This window comes from Tursiops truncatus, chromosome 2, assembly GCF_011762595.2.
Source record: "Tursiops truncatus isolate mTurTru1 chromosome 2, mTurTru1.mat.Y, whole genome shotgun sequence".
NCBI classification, from domain to species: Eukaryota; Metazoa; Chordata; class Mammalia; order Artiodactyla; family Delphinidae; genus Tursiops; species Tursiops truncatus.
The window spans coordinates 33,279,958-33,294,184 of record NC_047035.1 but is presented as its reverse complement, the minus strand read 5'-3'; positions in this window follow the sequence as shown (position 1 = coordinate 33,294,184).

Genomic DNA, 14,227 nt, shown 5'->3' with positions numbered 1-14,227 from the left:
GATGGAGATGCAGAGACTGGAGGGACAGAGCTGGATTGGGGGAGTGGGTAGGCAGAGGGTCAGAGTCCCCAGGTCTATGTATCTGGTACCCAAAGACCTGCCTCTTCAGAAGGGGTAACATTCAGAGGAACCTGGATACTGAGCCCTTAGCCACCCTCCACAGTGCCCGAGAATGGGGTCCCCGCTGCGGGAACATTAGCCAAGTGCCCATGACCCATGAACTTGTTGCTCCTGAACCAGATCTGCCCAGGCTCCTTCCCCAGGCCTGAGGGAGTGCCACATTTGGTGGATCCAGGTGAGCAATGGTGAGAAGACCTGGCGTACCGTCTGCCCACCCGTGCACTGGATGTTTCATCTCCCTACTGCAGGTCCAGGATACAGCCGTTTCTCCAGCGAGCATTTTTAAGTACCTACTGTGCGTCTGCTCTGGAGTCACTACGGTGACGTGTGAGGTGTGCTACAAAGGGTGAGGCCTGCCCCCAGACTGTCCTGCAGGGCAGGTAGGTGCAGGACACCATCCCTGGCCCCAGTCTCAGTTCCCAGCCAGCTGCCTGAACCTGCATCCCACACAAATATCCCTGGGGCAGCTCCTGGCAGGGAAGGGGGGAGGGAGCAAGATGACGAATGGAAGCCAGGAACTCTGTTGTGAGGATGCTTGTTACTTGGTATCAATGCCAGTTTGATGGCAGTGGGGGCGAGGTGACGACCAGCCACTCCACTACCTCTGTGCCTCATGCTTCGGTGAGGAGGCATCTGCCCATTAGGGCTGTCGCCTTGCACAGTCACTTCCCTCCCCAGTTTTCTCATCTGAAAAATGGGGGTGGGGATGAGTTGTATTAGATGATCTCCAAGGTGTTTAGGTCCAAGCCTAGCCCACCAGCGCACTGCTGGAGGGACGGGTGAAAAGGCTTCTGCTCAGTGACCCCACACACAACTACACAAAGTCAGGCCTGGAGGCTAATCACCTCCAGGTTGGGGGGAGGGAGAGAAGAGCATCTGGAAAACTATTGCAGCTTCAGAGTCAAACCAGTCCAGTTCCAGTTACTGGCTCTGCTCCTGACTCACTGTGTGTTCTGCAGCAAGTGGCTTAACCTTTCTGAGCCTCAGCTTCCTCGTCTGAGAAGATGAGGATAACATTGTACCTTACCTCATAAGGTTGATCTGAAGGCGAACAGTGAGAGCTACCACTTATCAAGCACTTGTTCCACGTGACGCCCCACGCCAAGGGCTTCTCAGGAATTACGTGAGGTCATGCGTGAAGCACTGGCCCGCTGCCGCCAAGGAGTGAGGTTGGATAATGGGAGCCTTGGTGTTGTCATTTCACAATCGCCCCCAGTACTTGGCACAGGTGGGTATATTCAGTAGACAGGAGGGGACTAGCCAGCCCTCGGCATATAGTAAGCACTCAATAAAAGATAGCTTTTATTATTAAGACAGAAGGGACCCTTGTGAAGAGTTCTTGCAGCAAAGGGAAATGTAGGGGACGTGCCATGAGGCTGGTACACCCACTGCTCCCCAGAGGGCCAGCCCCGTGCCTAGTTAGCCAGTGCCTGGGCTGGGACGTCAGCTCTTACTCTTCCCAGAGCACAGCTAATTAGCCTCCCCTCAGCCAGGAGCTCCCCAGAGGAAAGGTGTCTAATACAAATGCAAGGCGTGACCCTCATCTTTGTAACCAAGGTTCCCTTGGGTGAGGAAGGCCTGGGGTGGAGAGACAGGCCAGATCAGGGCCTCGCCTTCTTTATGACAGAGGTTCTCAGGAAAGGGAGCTGCGCTGGGGTGCTTGTGAGCCTGAGAAAAAGGCTTCATGGCAGTGGGCGTGGGACCCCCAGCGGGGGGGTCCCTAGGCCCTGGGGGTGGGAGGAGCTGGGTGGCTGAGGGGGCAGAATGCTCCAGGCCCTAGGCTGCATCTCAGACCAGGAGCTCCGGAGCCAGGAGGCAGCCTAGGGCAGGGCGGGTCCGAGCCACGGCGCTGATGCCAGGCTGCCTGATGGAGATCCCAGCTCCACAGTGGCCCTTCCATGTCCCAGAGCCTCAGTTTCCTCATCTGCAAAGTGGGGATGGTGATAGCGCTGACCTCACAGCACTTAGTACTGTAGGACCTCATGCATTTGTTCCTTCAACAGACATTTATTAAGCACCTACTCTGTGCCAGGCCCTGGGTGCTGGAAATACCATCATGGACAAACGAGATCAAGCATCTCTCCCCTGTGAACTTGCATTCTGAGTGGAAGATAGACAATAAACACAAGCACCAAGATATTCCTAACACTCTGCCTGGCCGTGGTCTGCACTGTGAAGAAGACAGGGGTCGAGGTACAGGGCTATGGCAGGGGTGACATCTCAGACACAGTGGACACATGCACATTCCAAGGCAGGTAAGAGGCAGGTCTGGGCAGATTAAGAAACAGACCGAGGTTGAAGGCCCAGCCCAAAGCCGCCCAGCAAATCCAAGGCTAGAAGCTGGGTCTGCAGCACAGGACCCTTGACCCACAGCTGTTGGAGCAAGCACAGAAGTGCCCCTTACCTCTGGCTAAAGGAGGCGCCAGCCTAAGCCGCCTGCCCTCATCTCCGCCTTGGCCTGTGCACTGGACCACAGTCTGCACGGGAGGGAGGAAGGGTCGCGGCTGCCAGGGTAACGCAGCTTCCATTCCTGACATCCGCCAGGGCCTCACATCCACCTCACATCTCTCTCACCCCTCCCAACCGCCTAGCAAGGTCAGTAGCAGCCCCATAATTTTCACTGAGGTGAGAGTCACATAACAGAAAACGAACCGTTTTAAAGTGAACAATTCAGTGGCATTTAGCACATGCACCGTGTGCACTCCCACCCGTACATAGTTGCAAATCATTTTCACCAGCCCAGAAAGAAACTCAGATCCATGAAGCAGTTGCTCCCCCTCCCCCCTCCCCCCAGCCCCTGGAAACCACCAGTCTACTTTCCATCTCTATAGATTTGCATATTCTGGACGCTCCATGTATCCAGACCTTTGTGCTTGGCTTCTGTCACATAGCCTGTATTCAAGGTTCACCCACGTTATAGCACAGATCAGTATTCTGTTTCTTTTTATGGCTGAATACTGTTCCATTGTATGTGAGCACCTCCATCGTACAGACGAGGAGACAGACAGACTCAGGGCAAACAAGCAACACCCAAAGGTCACAGCCTGTCCGTGGCAGATCCAGGACTGGATCCCAGCCTGAGTCCACACCGTGGAAACCTGGCCACGCGGGCCCGCTCCCCAGAGGGCCCCAGCCCAGCCCTGCGTCCCAGGGTTGGGGAGGGCTGCCCCTGCGGGCGGATGCCGGCTCCCCCCGGTGTGGCCCAGCCTCTTCTCAGCACAGGTTCACAGGTGTGGGCAAGGTGGCCTCCCACTCACCCTGCTCCAGTCTGGGCCGGAGCGTGGCTGAAGAGGCCACCTCCTCAAGTGGAATTCCAGGTCCCGGCCAACCGCAGGTCAGGGCACTCCTGGGCCCCAAACCTTCCTACTCAACTGAGTCATGAGGCTGTGAGGCGCCTCAGCCCTGGGGCAACCTGGTGGGCCGGCCAGGTCAGGAGCGCTGTCCCCAGCCAGATGATGGTCGTGGGCAGAGCTGCTGGCCCACCCAGCAAGTGGATACCTCAATGCACAAACGTTTGTTAAGCCCCCATTCTACACCAGGGACCCCACCTTTAAGGTGCTCCCTCTCTGAGGAAGTCACCAACCCCAGAACAGAAAGCGGGTGCTGGGACCAAGGAATGGGACACAGGGAGTCCCTGACCTCGGTCAAGAAGGCCGCACGTGCCAGGCCTGCCAGCCTCCCTCCCGCCTCAGGGCAGGTGGGGGGCACAGGGCAGCTCGTGCACGGGCCACTGGGATGCCCACCTGGGCTCTTCAGTGCCCAAGCAGGAAGCAGTATTCACTGTCCACGTACCCTATCCTGACCGCGTGCCCACCTAGCGTCCATTCATTCATCTCATTCAGTCGGTCACACCCATCACCCTACTCGGCAACAAGGATGCAAAGATTAAAAAAAACACAAATAGGGGCTTCCCTGGTGGTGCAGTGGTTGAGAGTCCACCTGCCGATGCAGGGGACACGGGTTCGTGCCCCGGTCCGGGAGGATCCCACATGCCGCGGAGCGGCTGGGCCCGTGAGCCATGGCCGCTGAGCCTGCGCGTCCGGAGCCTGTGTGTACGGGAGAGGCCACAACGGTGAGAGGCCGCGTACCGCAAAAAACAAACAAACAAAAAACCACAAATAGTCCCTGTCCTTCAGGAGCTTAAAACTGAGTGGGATTATGCAAAATGTGGCCCGGGGCAAGGAGACCAGAGCCAGGGCCCCAACCCAGCAGGCAGCTGCAGCTGGAGTGTGGGTCCCACACGTCCCACAGCTGGGCCCATCTCTAGACTATAACCCCTCCCCTGACCCACACACCCACTCAGTAAATCAGGCTGAAACTGGGCCTGAGGGCTTTGTGCTCCTTAGCCGCTACCCCTACCTGCACCCCCATCCAGGGTGCAGAAGGATTTTCCCCAGCACGAAATGTCCCCACAAAGGTCCCCTGAGGACTGGCAGAGGGAAGGAAAGGACACCCAGAGCCCCAAAAGGGCTCCATCGCATCGCTCCTAGAGGCTGCCGTGGGGGTGCTGGCCTGACCTGAATGGCCAGGCTGGGCCCCCGCCCACAGCAGCACCCCAGCCGCAGGGCACTTCCTCGGTGCCGGGCACACGCTCAGCACATCACATGCATTTCTTAAACCAGTAAGATTTTGACCAGTGACTTGCCCAAGGTGCCAGGGCGAGTGGAGAATTTGCCTTCTGGTCTGACCCACTCCGAAGTCCACAGCCACAGTTCTACACATTTCCCCCGGACAAGGCTGGCACCCAACGCTCCCCCAGGTACCGTGCAGCCTCCTGGCTAAACTGTCTGGGGGAGAGGGAAGAGATCCCCCGCTTAACCCAGAGTCCCACCCAACCATGTTCCTGCCCTCTCCCCTCGCCCGCCCCAGCTGACCCTCTAGCTCGACTAGCCTTTCTGAGGTCAGGAAGCACCTTCCGCCCCCAGGGAGCCCCCAGAGCAGCTGGAGGGAACAGTCCCACTGGGCCTGTGGAAGGAATGGAATGGGGTGGGGACTGACAGGTCCTGGCCATGTATAGGCCTCAGGTGGGAGGGGAAATGATCCTTCCAGGGGTCAGATGCTCTAGGCCTGTCCCCACCCTCCACAGCTGTCATGGAGACCTTGGCTGCAAAAGGGGAGGGAGCAGGCTGGTTCTCCCAGGTGTCTTGGCTAACTGATGCAACCCCAGAGTGCCCTGCGGGCCAGAAGCCAGAGGACCGGGTGTGTGGGAAGGCGGTGATTATCGCCCTCCGTTTCAGGGCTGGGTGTGGGGGCCGCCTGCCCAGGGAGCACGGCCTGGCCAAGAGGTAGGGGTGAGCCCCTACCTGTCCCAGGTGTATCCTGAGGCAGATGGGGCCGCCATGGGGAACAGGCGAAGTGGTGTCCCCACAGCCAGGACATGGCCACTGAGAGGCCCAGTGACTGCAACTCCCTTCCCTGGGCTCTGGTTAAACCACTTTAATTAATCCTGAAGCCAATCTTTACACCCAGGCTGGGAGGAGGAAAGTGCACAGGGTCCCCATTTTACAGATCAGGAGACTGAGGCTCAGAGATTTGAGAAACGTGCCCATTTCCATGTGGCCTGGAAACAGTACAGTCAGGATTCACGTCCAGTCCCTCTGACCCCAAAGGCTTTGCCCTGGATCACTTAGAGCTTCCCTGCTGGCTGTGCCCAGCACCAGGGCTGGCAACTGAGCTATTCAGACACTCGCTGGATGAGGGGGTGAGCAGACAAGGGAGTGGACAAGTGGACAGAGGTAGGGATGAGTGAGGGGAGAAGTGCATCTACTTCCATGGCTACCGAGCAGTTGAGCAAGTGGACAGGTGGGCAAGGGGACTAGGACACAAACAGTAGGATGGCTAAGGGGCTCAGGAGGCAAAAGTAATTGTGGCTCCATCACATGGTCTCTGGAAGACAGGAAGGAACCTGGCTTATGAGAAGCTTGGTGGCCCATCTGGGTGCTGGTTGACCACGAAGAATACCCCCCGGGTCTCCCTCCCTAGACAGCAAGTCTCCAGAACAAGGGGCCCCAGGGCCCCTGCCCACCACATGCACGCACACTCCATGACCAAGTAACTGGCTGGGCTGGTCAGGCATCAACAGGCCATCGAGAGCGTGATTGCTTTAGAGGACCCTGGCCGGGTCTGTGAGCCCACCCCCGACACCTTCCATGAGGTCCCAAGGGAAAGCAACCGGACCAAGTCAAGGGCAATTCTGTGACCCGGAGGGCTCTCAGAGGAGCTCTCCCCCGCCCTCCCGCCAGCCAGCTCTCTGCGGGGGGGGGGGGCTGGCAGGTGGAGGCCCAAGTGTCTCTGGAGAGCAAGCGCAGGTACTGCTCACCTTGGGGACAGAGGAGGCCAGGAGACCCAGGGGCATGCCTGGCCAGGCCCAGCCCTCAGCCGTGAGTTGCTATGCCTCCCCCGGCCAGGGGCAGGCGGGATGAGGGGGAAGACTTGAAGTCCAGGGAGGTAATGGGCGTGTGAAGGGGCGGGGCCCGGGTGCACAGAAAACTGCTCCACAACTTGGCTCCCTCCCCAGCGCCCGCAGCCCTGAGTGAGCCCCTTCCCCAAGGAAGTCTTTAAGGGGACAGAGACCACCACTGCCCTCCCTGGCCTTTCCACGTCGGGTCCTCCGGCTTGTTAGCCCCCTCTCCCCGCATGGGGACCTTCTGGAAACTACACTGCATTGGAAAATGCCGAAGAGGTCAGTGTGGACGCTGGAGCAGAGTCGGGGGCAGGGAACCGCCCGGCCTCAGCACCGGCCCTGAAGAGGAGGCGAGCGCCCCCTGGTGGCCTCTTGTGGCGCAGGCACGTAGAGCCACACTCCCCCGACAGGGCTCCTAGGAGGGCAGTCTGTAGCGCAGCCTCCTGGAGGCTCCAAGAGCGTCTTATAACTCACCCACAATTTCCTAAGGAAAAAAAAAAGGGATGTGCCTTACATCAAAAGGTCATTGTGAGGACTGCACAACATGTGCAGCCCTCTCAGCATGACATTCTGCAAATAATAATGATGACACAGTGACCCTGGGGAGGTAGGTGTTTATTATTTCCAGTTTTCATGAAATGGAGGCTTGCCCAAAAGCACTCAAATAGAGCCCGGATTTGAACCGAGGTGTGATGCCAGGCTTGCACTGTGGTTTAGGCACTCTAATCACTCAGATCTTAACAAGGGAGACTGTTTCCAGCCCAGGGGTAGTTTTTTCTCTCCTGTCTCCTGCTCTCGAGAGACTGCACTACTGGGGAGAAGACAGAGAAATGGATCTTCCTCTTCGCATGGTCAAAGGGTCAGTGTTAAATCTTCGCTTATCTTGTACTTTGCAAAGGACTTTCCCCTGTGTTATCTCATTTGTGCTTCACACCAGGCCTGTGAGGGACATGCAGCATGCAACTCCAAAGTCAGTGGTCCACATAACTTCCAGCCTTGCACCCACATAAGCCCCACCTGGTAGCAAATCCAATACCCAAGATTTCTGTAAAAATCCACTCGCAGAAAATACTTGCAAAACATATCTGACAAGGGACCAGTATCCAGGATATAGAAAGAACGCATATAGCTCAGCAGTAAAAAGAAAAATAACCCCATTTAAAGATAGACAAAAGATTTGAACAAACACGTCTCAAAAGAAGACATACGAATGGCCAATAAGCACAGCAAAGAAGATAAAACAACATCATTAGTCATCATCATTAGTCATCATTAGGAAGTGTAAAATAACACCTTATACACCCACCAGAACGGCGGAAATTGAAAAGCCTGACAAAACCAAATGCTAACTAGAATGTTAACGGGAACACTCATACATTGTTGGTAAATGTATAAAATGGTACAACCACTCCGGAAAAAAGACCTAGTGGTTTCTTATAAAACCAAACATACACCTCTTCCATGACCTAGTGATTCCACTTCTTAGGTACTTACCCAAGAGAAATGGTGATATACATTCACAAAAAGACTTGTACGGGAATGTTTCTAGCAGCCTTATTCATAATAAGCAAAAATCCAGAAACAGGCTAGCGCGTATACAGACCGTGGCATACCTATACAACAGAATACCGCTCAGCAATAAACAGGGACAAATTACTGACACACACAACACAGGGGTGTATCGAAATCATTATACTGAGTGAAAAAAGTATTACACAAGATAACCTATCGTCTGATTCTATTTATTTGGAGTTCTAAAACTGGCAAAATAATCTGTGAAGGGAAAATAATCAGAACGGCAGTTGCCTCTAGGGGCTGGGGCAGGGATTGATTGGAAAGAGGCATGGGGGAAATTTCTAGGTGCTGGTAATGCTTTATACATTGATTGGAGTCTGGTTTCATTATTAGATGCATTTGTCGAAAATTCAAAGGGACGGTTATTATGAACATTTCATGTTATTTAAGTTTTACCTCAAAGGAAAAAAAACTATAAACAAATACTGAATCCTAGTTAACAACTTGCACGTGGAAACATTTAGGGGGAAGTAGGTCCCAACCCGTCTCTCCAGTCCTCTATCAACTTGCCCCACCAAACTGGTTACTCCCATGAGTTGTGGCTGAGAGCTGGGCTTCTCCAAAGCCAACAAGCAAACAAATTATCAGGAGGCCTTGATAAGATGCTCCTTCTACCAAAAAAAAAAAAAAAAAAAAAAAGATGCTCCTTCTGGGTGAGGAGGCCTGGGCTGGGGCCCAAGTCTGCATCTCTAACAAGCTCCAGGTGATGTTGAAGCTGGTCCTCGGACCACACTTTGAGTAGCAAGGACTTTGAATGTTACCTTCTGACAAAGATAATTCACCTATCAGGATGCACAAAATGGAGGTCGCCCCAGCGGCCTGGCCCACGTCACAAATCTAAACCTACATCAGGCCCCACTTACTGAAACACCTCACTGTCAAGGAAACCTAACACACACCAATGGCAATCCTCCAACTGAGCTGGAGCTAGCTTACCTGGCCCTAGAAAAGAGGACCCGCTGGCCTTACAAGGAAACCCCTGACCCCTTAGCCAATCCTGCCCTGTTTCCTCCTCGCCGCTTCTAATGCTCTGTGAAACTCTTGCCTCAAATCCCTCAGGAAGGGTGCTCCACCCTTTGTGAGGCCCTGTGCTCCTCCAACCCATGGGTTGTTTTCCCTTGAATAAAGGACATTAAACTCACTACTAAACTGTGTTATTTTTGTCATCCAACACTTCCTGCCTCTTCTCCTTTGCTCCCACTCTTCCCCGCTCCAACTTGCATTGCCTTGCCCACCCCATGACTGGTCTTCTCAGTGCCCATCCATATCCTACCCTTCCCCACCCCTCCTCTTCCAGCAGATGACAAATAATAATACTGATGATGATAAATGACAGCAACACCAATCATTTGTGATACTTACTAGGTGCTGGGACTGTGCTACACGCTTTACAAGCATTGTTTTGCGTTTAGTCCTTTTAACAGCCCTACAAAGTTGATACTAATATTGTTCCCATTTTACAGATGAGGAAACTGAGGTATAGAGAGATTATGTATTTGCCCAAGGTCACATAGTCTTGGCCATCTGGATGCTTCCTCTGGTTCCAATTACTGACAGCCTTATGGTAACAGCTGTTGTGTCTGCATGTGCACGCACTCACACACTTGTCTTCTCTTTCCACTGACATCACCCTGTCTCTGAGAGCAGGGACAGGGTACTTCCCCGTCTCTCTGCTCCCTCCCCAACCCCTCACCCCCCATCAGAGCCTTTGCCAAATCAGGGCTTCTTGTTCAAAGCAGGACATGACACAGTGCCCAAGCATGGCCCAGCCTCATCTGTAGTGGGGCCCATAATGCCCCACCCTTCCTCCTACAGAAGTCTGGTGTGGGTGACCCCCAGCTCAGAGCTCCTGGCTCCCCCACTGACCCCTGGTAGCCAGCTCTCTCCCCTGCTGAGTGGACCTCCCAGCCCATCCCCTCTGGTTCGGCTCATCTCTGCTCCCAGATCCTTCCAATCTTCTCTCCCATCCCAGGGTGTCCAGAGGCTAAACCGGTCAGCCTGGGCTCTCCTCCCCCTCACATCTAGAGGAGACCCCACCAAAGGCTCCTCTGCTACCATCCCAAACACTATCCCCTGCACCGCAGGCTCTGTGAGAGCAGGGACCAGGCCCATCTAGTCACAGCTGTGTCCCAGTGGCATTTAGTCACAGTAGGTGGATGGGGGAGGGGTCTCCCGAGCTAGGCCTGAAGTCTGAGCAGAGCTCAGGTGGGAGGTCACTACCTCCCCCACCCCCCAAGTAATCTTGCACTGCTCGGTGTCTCCACCACCCTCCAGCCTGTACGGGAGGCATTTCCCACGCGGAGCCCTAACCGCTGTCCGCAGTTTCCAGCCCTCGCCAGCACCACCTCCCTCCTCCCGCATGGCCTTTGCTGGGTTTTCTCTTTCCCTCGAAGACCACTTCAGGAGGAGATTTTACTTTCCCAGACAAGCTTGGCGATGCAATTTCTCCTCCTAAGAGGTTAGACCAATCGCTCTTCCCAGAAGAAAATCCTCCGAGGTTTTCCTTGCGGTGGGGTAGGGGGTTTAAGAATTGTATGTTCAGGGCAACAGCGGGTTACTCTGTTCAGTTCAGTTCACAGCCGGGTGGCCAGTGGGGAGCACAAGCGCCACCTGCTGGCCCAAAGCAGAGTTCACGGCAAGGTCCTGGGGAGAGGCCCGCACAGCTACTCCACCGAGGGGCAACCCAGACCCGGCTCGGCCCTCCCTGATTGTTCTCATTTTAAAAGCCCCATCACAATAGTGATGTCTAAGTTATTGTCCCCCACATATATTAATTGTGTGATTTCCAGGGATGGAGAGATTTTAAAAATACCAGACACAAACACATCAAGTTGTATACATTAAATATCTACAGGTTTTTTTAATCAACCAGACCTCAATGAAGCAGTTTTTTTTTTAAAGTACCAGACACGCTATATACATTAGGCAATAAAAATTATGTACTTCTATACACACACGTACAAACACACTGAGACATCTAACTGGTGATGATCTCTGCCACTTCTTGTACCAAATTAGACTAGGCAGCTTTTATCTTATTAGTTTGTCTCAAACTCATCTTCAAACAAATAGGCTCTCTCGAAAACATTAAGGTGGGAACATAAATTAGAAATAATTTTCAGTCTATCAAATGATCAGAGTACATACCTCTCAATGCATCAGAGCAGCGATCCTATTACTGGTAATGAACCCTACAGACACATCCATGATCACGGGTGCAAAGAAGAATGCACGGGGATTTCTTCTGCAGCCTCCTTAACACTGGGAACCACCAGGAGGGCACTGGTTAAATAATAAATGATAGCACAGCCATGCGATGGAAAGCCGTAGAGCCATCGAAAAGAATGAGGGAGACCATACCTGCTGATACAGAACCATCTCCCAGGTCGTAATATTGAATGACAAAGCCCCAGGCTGAATATCCGGACTGTGGTGATGGTTGCATGACAACATGCATAGAAAAATTCTGGAAGAATATGTAAGAAACTTAATAGTGGTTGCTTCTTGGGCAGGGGAAATTTTTATTATATACCCTTTGTACAATATATGTATTTTTACTATGAGCATGTATGCTCTTTCAGTAAATTATTTGTTAGTTGCATTCATCATTCCATAGTTACCACAGCAGCATCTGACCCAAGAATTTAAATAGAATAAGAAATGATTTCAATTTTTTAATAACTTAAAGAGGGACTTCCCTGGTGGTCCAGTGGTTAAGACTCCGTGCTTCCAAGGCAGGGGGCTCGGATTCGATCCCTGGTCAGGGAACTAAGATCCCACATGCCGTGTGGTGCGGCGGCCAAAAGATTTTAAAAAAAGAAAAAAGATGAATAACTTAAAGAGAGAGATTTTTTTCCACCAAAGGCAGGTTTTATACACAGGCACTTACTTTCTCATAAATAGAATTTGAAGAAAACTCTTTTTTTCCAGTGTGATAAGACCCAGATTAAGCACATATACATACACAAACTCACATAGTTGGGGGCTGGGGGGGGGTTCTGAATATTCTGAATTTTCAGAATAATATCTGCCTATTATAGAAATTTTTGAATAAAGAAAAATATAAAAAGAAGGAAATTACAATTACCTATAATCCTACCCTAATATGTTGGTGTATTTTCAGCCTATTCTTAAGTATACATATTTTCTGTTTTACAATGTCATAAACATACTACAGATAATTTTGTGTCCCATTTTTTCCATCAATTCCCTTATCGTGAAAAATTTCCCATGTCCTTAAAACATTCTTCAAGAACATGCTTTTTATTTTTATTTTTTATAAGTTTTGCACTTCTTTTTTGGTTCTTTCTTTTTTTGTACATTTGTTTTGTTTTAATTTTGGGCTGCCTTGGGTCTTCGTTGCTGCACATGGGCTTTCTCTAGCTGCGGCAAGCGGGGCTACTCTTCATTGCGGTGCGTGGGCTTTTCATTGTGGTGGCTTCTCTTGTTGTGGAGCACAGGCTCTAGGCACGCAGGCTTCAGTAGTTGTGGCATGCGGGCTCAGTAGTTGTGGCTCGCAGGCTCTAGAGTTCAGGCTCAGTAGTTGTGGCGCACGGTCTTAGTTGCTCCGCGGCATGTGGGATCTTCCTGGACCAGGGCTCGAACCCATGTCCCCTGCATTGGCAGGCAGATTCTTAACCACTGCACCACCAGGGAAGCCCAGAACATGCTTTTTAGTGAGTGTATGATGTTACATCCTATAGGGATTTTCTAATTTGTTTAACCAATCTCACTTGTTGCACACTTTGACTGCTTCCAGAGTTTGCTTTATAACTAGTACTGCAGTGACCCTCAGGCTGACATATCTTTGCGCCCCTCCTGACAGCTTCCCTAGGATTGAATCTTAGAGGTGGAATGTCTAGAATATCAGAGGACACGTTCATCTCAGCACTCTGGAAACAGGTGGCCAAAGTCCCCTCCGCAAAGGTCATACCACGTGGGTGAGTGGGGTGGGAGAGGCTTGGCCCCTGGCTGCTTCTCCAGGGGAAGAGCAGTGGTAGCAGCACGGATTGGATGGCGGCTATGCACAGAGCACCGCACCAGACACTTGATACAGATGACTTCACTCCATTTCACAACAAAAGAGGTGTTGTTATTGTCTCTGTCTGACCCACTAGGAAACTGAGACTAAGATTCAGACACTAACCCAAGGTCAGTCTCCCCGTTTGCACCAAAACCAGGCCCAAACATCAGGTCCATCGAAGTCCAAAACCCACACTCCTCAATTAAAAAAAAAATGTTGGTAAATTTTCAAAGAAAACCATTTTTCTAGGTATCCATGTACCTGGGGCCACAGTTAGGGTTTCAGAGCAAATTGAGTAGGTCCATGAATTGGTCAGGTTTTGAAATGCAGATATAAATTCCACGCAGACAAAAAACAAACCAAACAAAACCACCGACCCTTTAGCCAAGATACTTGAAACGACAACAACGAAAACTTTTGGGAAACAAATTCTTGATTCATAACTGTCAGCCCTACCTTAAGGGTGTGGCAGGGCTTCCCTGGTGGCGCAGTGGTTGACAGTCCGCCTGCCGATGCAGGGGACACGGGTTCGTGCCCCGGTCCGGGAAGATCCCACATGCCGCGGAGTGGCTGGGCCCGTGAGCCACGGCCGCTGAGCCTGCGCGTTCGGAGCCTGTGCTCTGCAACGAGAGAGGTCAAAACAGTGAGAGGCCCGCGTACCGCAAAAAGCAAACAAGAGTGTGGCAAAGGGAAGTCAAGTCGTGAGTTGTGGATTGAAAAACCTTGGACAGAACAGAATGACGGTAGAGCCGAATCATGGCCTGTGTCTGGGTGAGCAACAGAGCCTCCCAAGTGCCTCAGTCAGGCCCTGGGGCGCAAGTGGTCAGGGCTGCAGCTCAAGCAGGGCTGAGCGAGCCTGTGGCCTGTTTCACTGGGTCCTAAACCCCTGCATGAAGTAGCCAGGAGAAATCAGACGGGCCTGTCAGCCTCCGAAAGATGGGAGAGCCACGTGGGCCAACATCCACGGCCCAGAGGCAGCAGCAGAGCCGGGACACAATATAAACCACTGTAGACCCTGATTTCCTGGGCCCCTTGGCACAGGGGCCTCTGGGCCGGACACCTGACCCCGAAGGGATATTAGAACCCAGTCAGCAGGCCATCGCTCC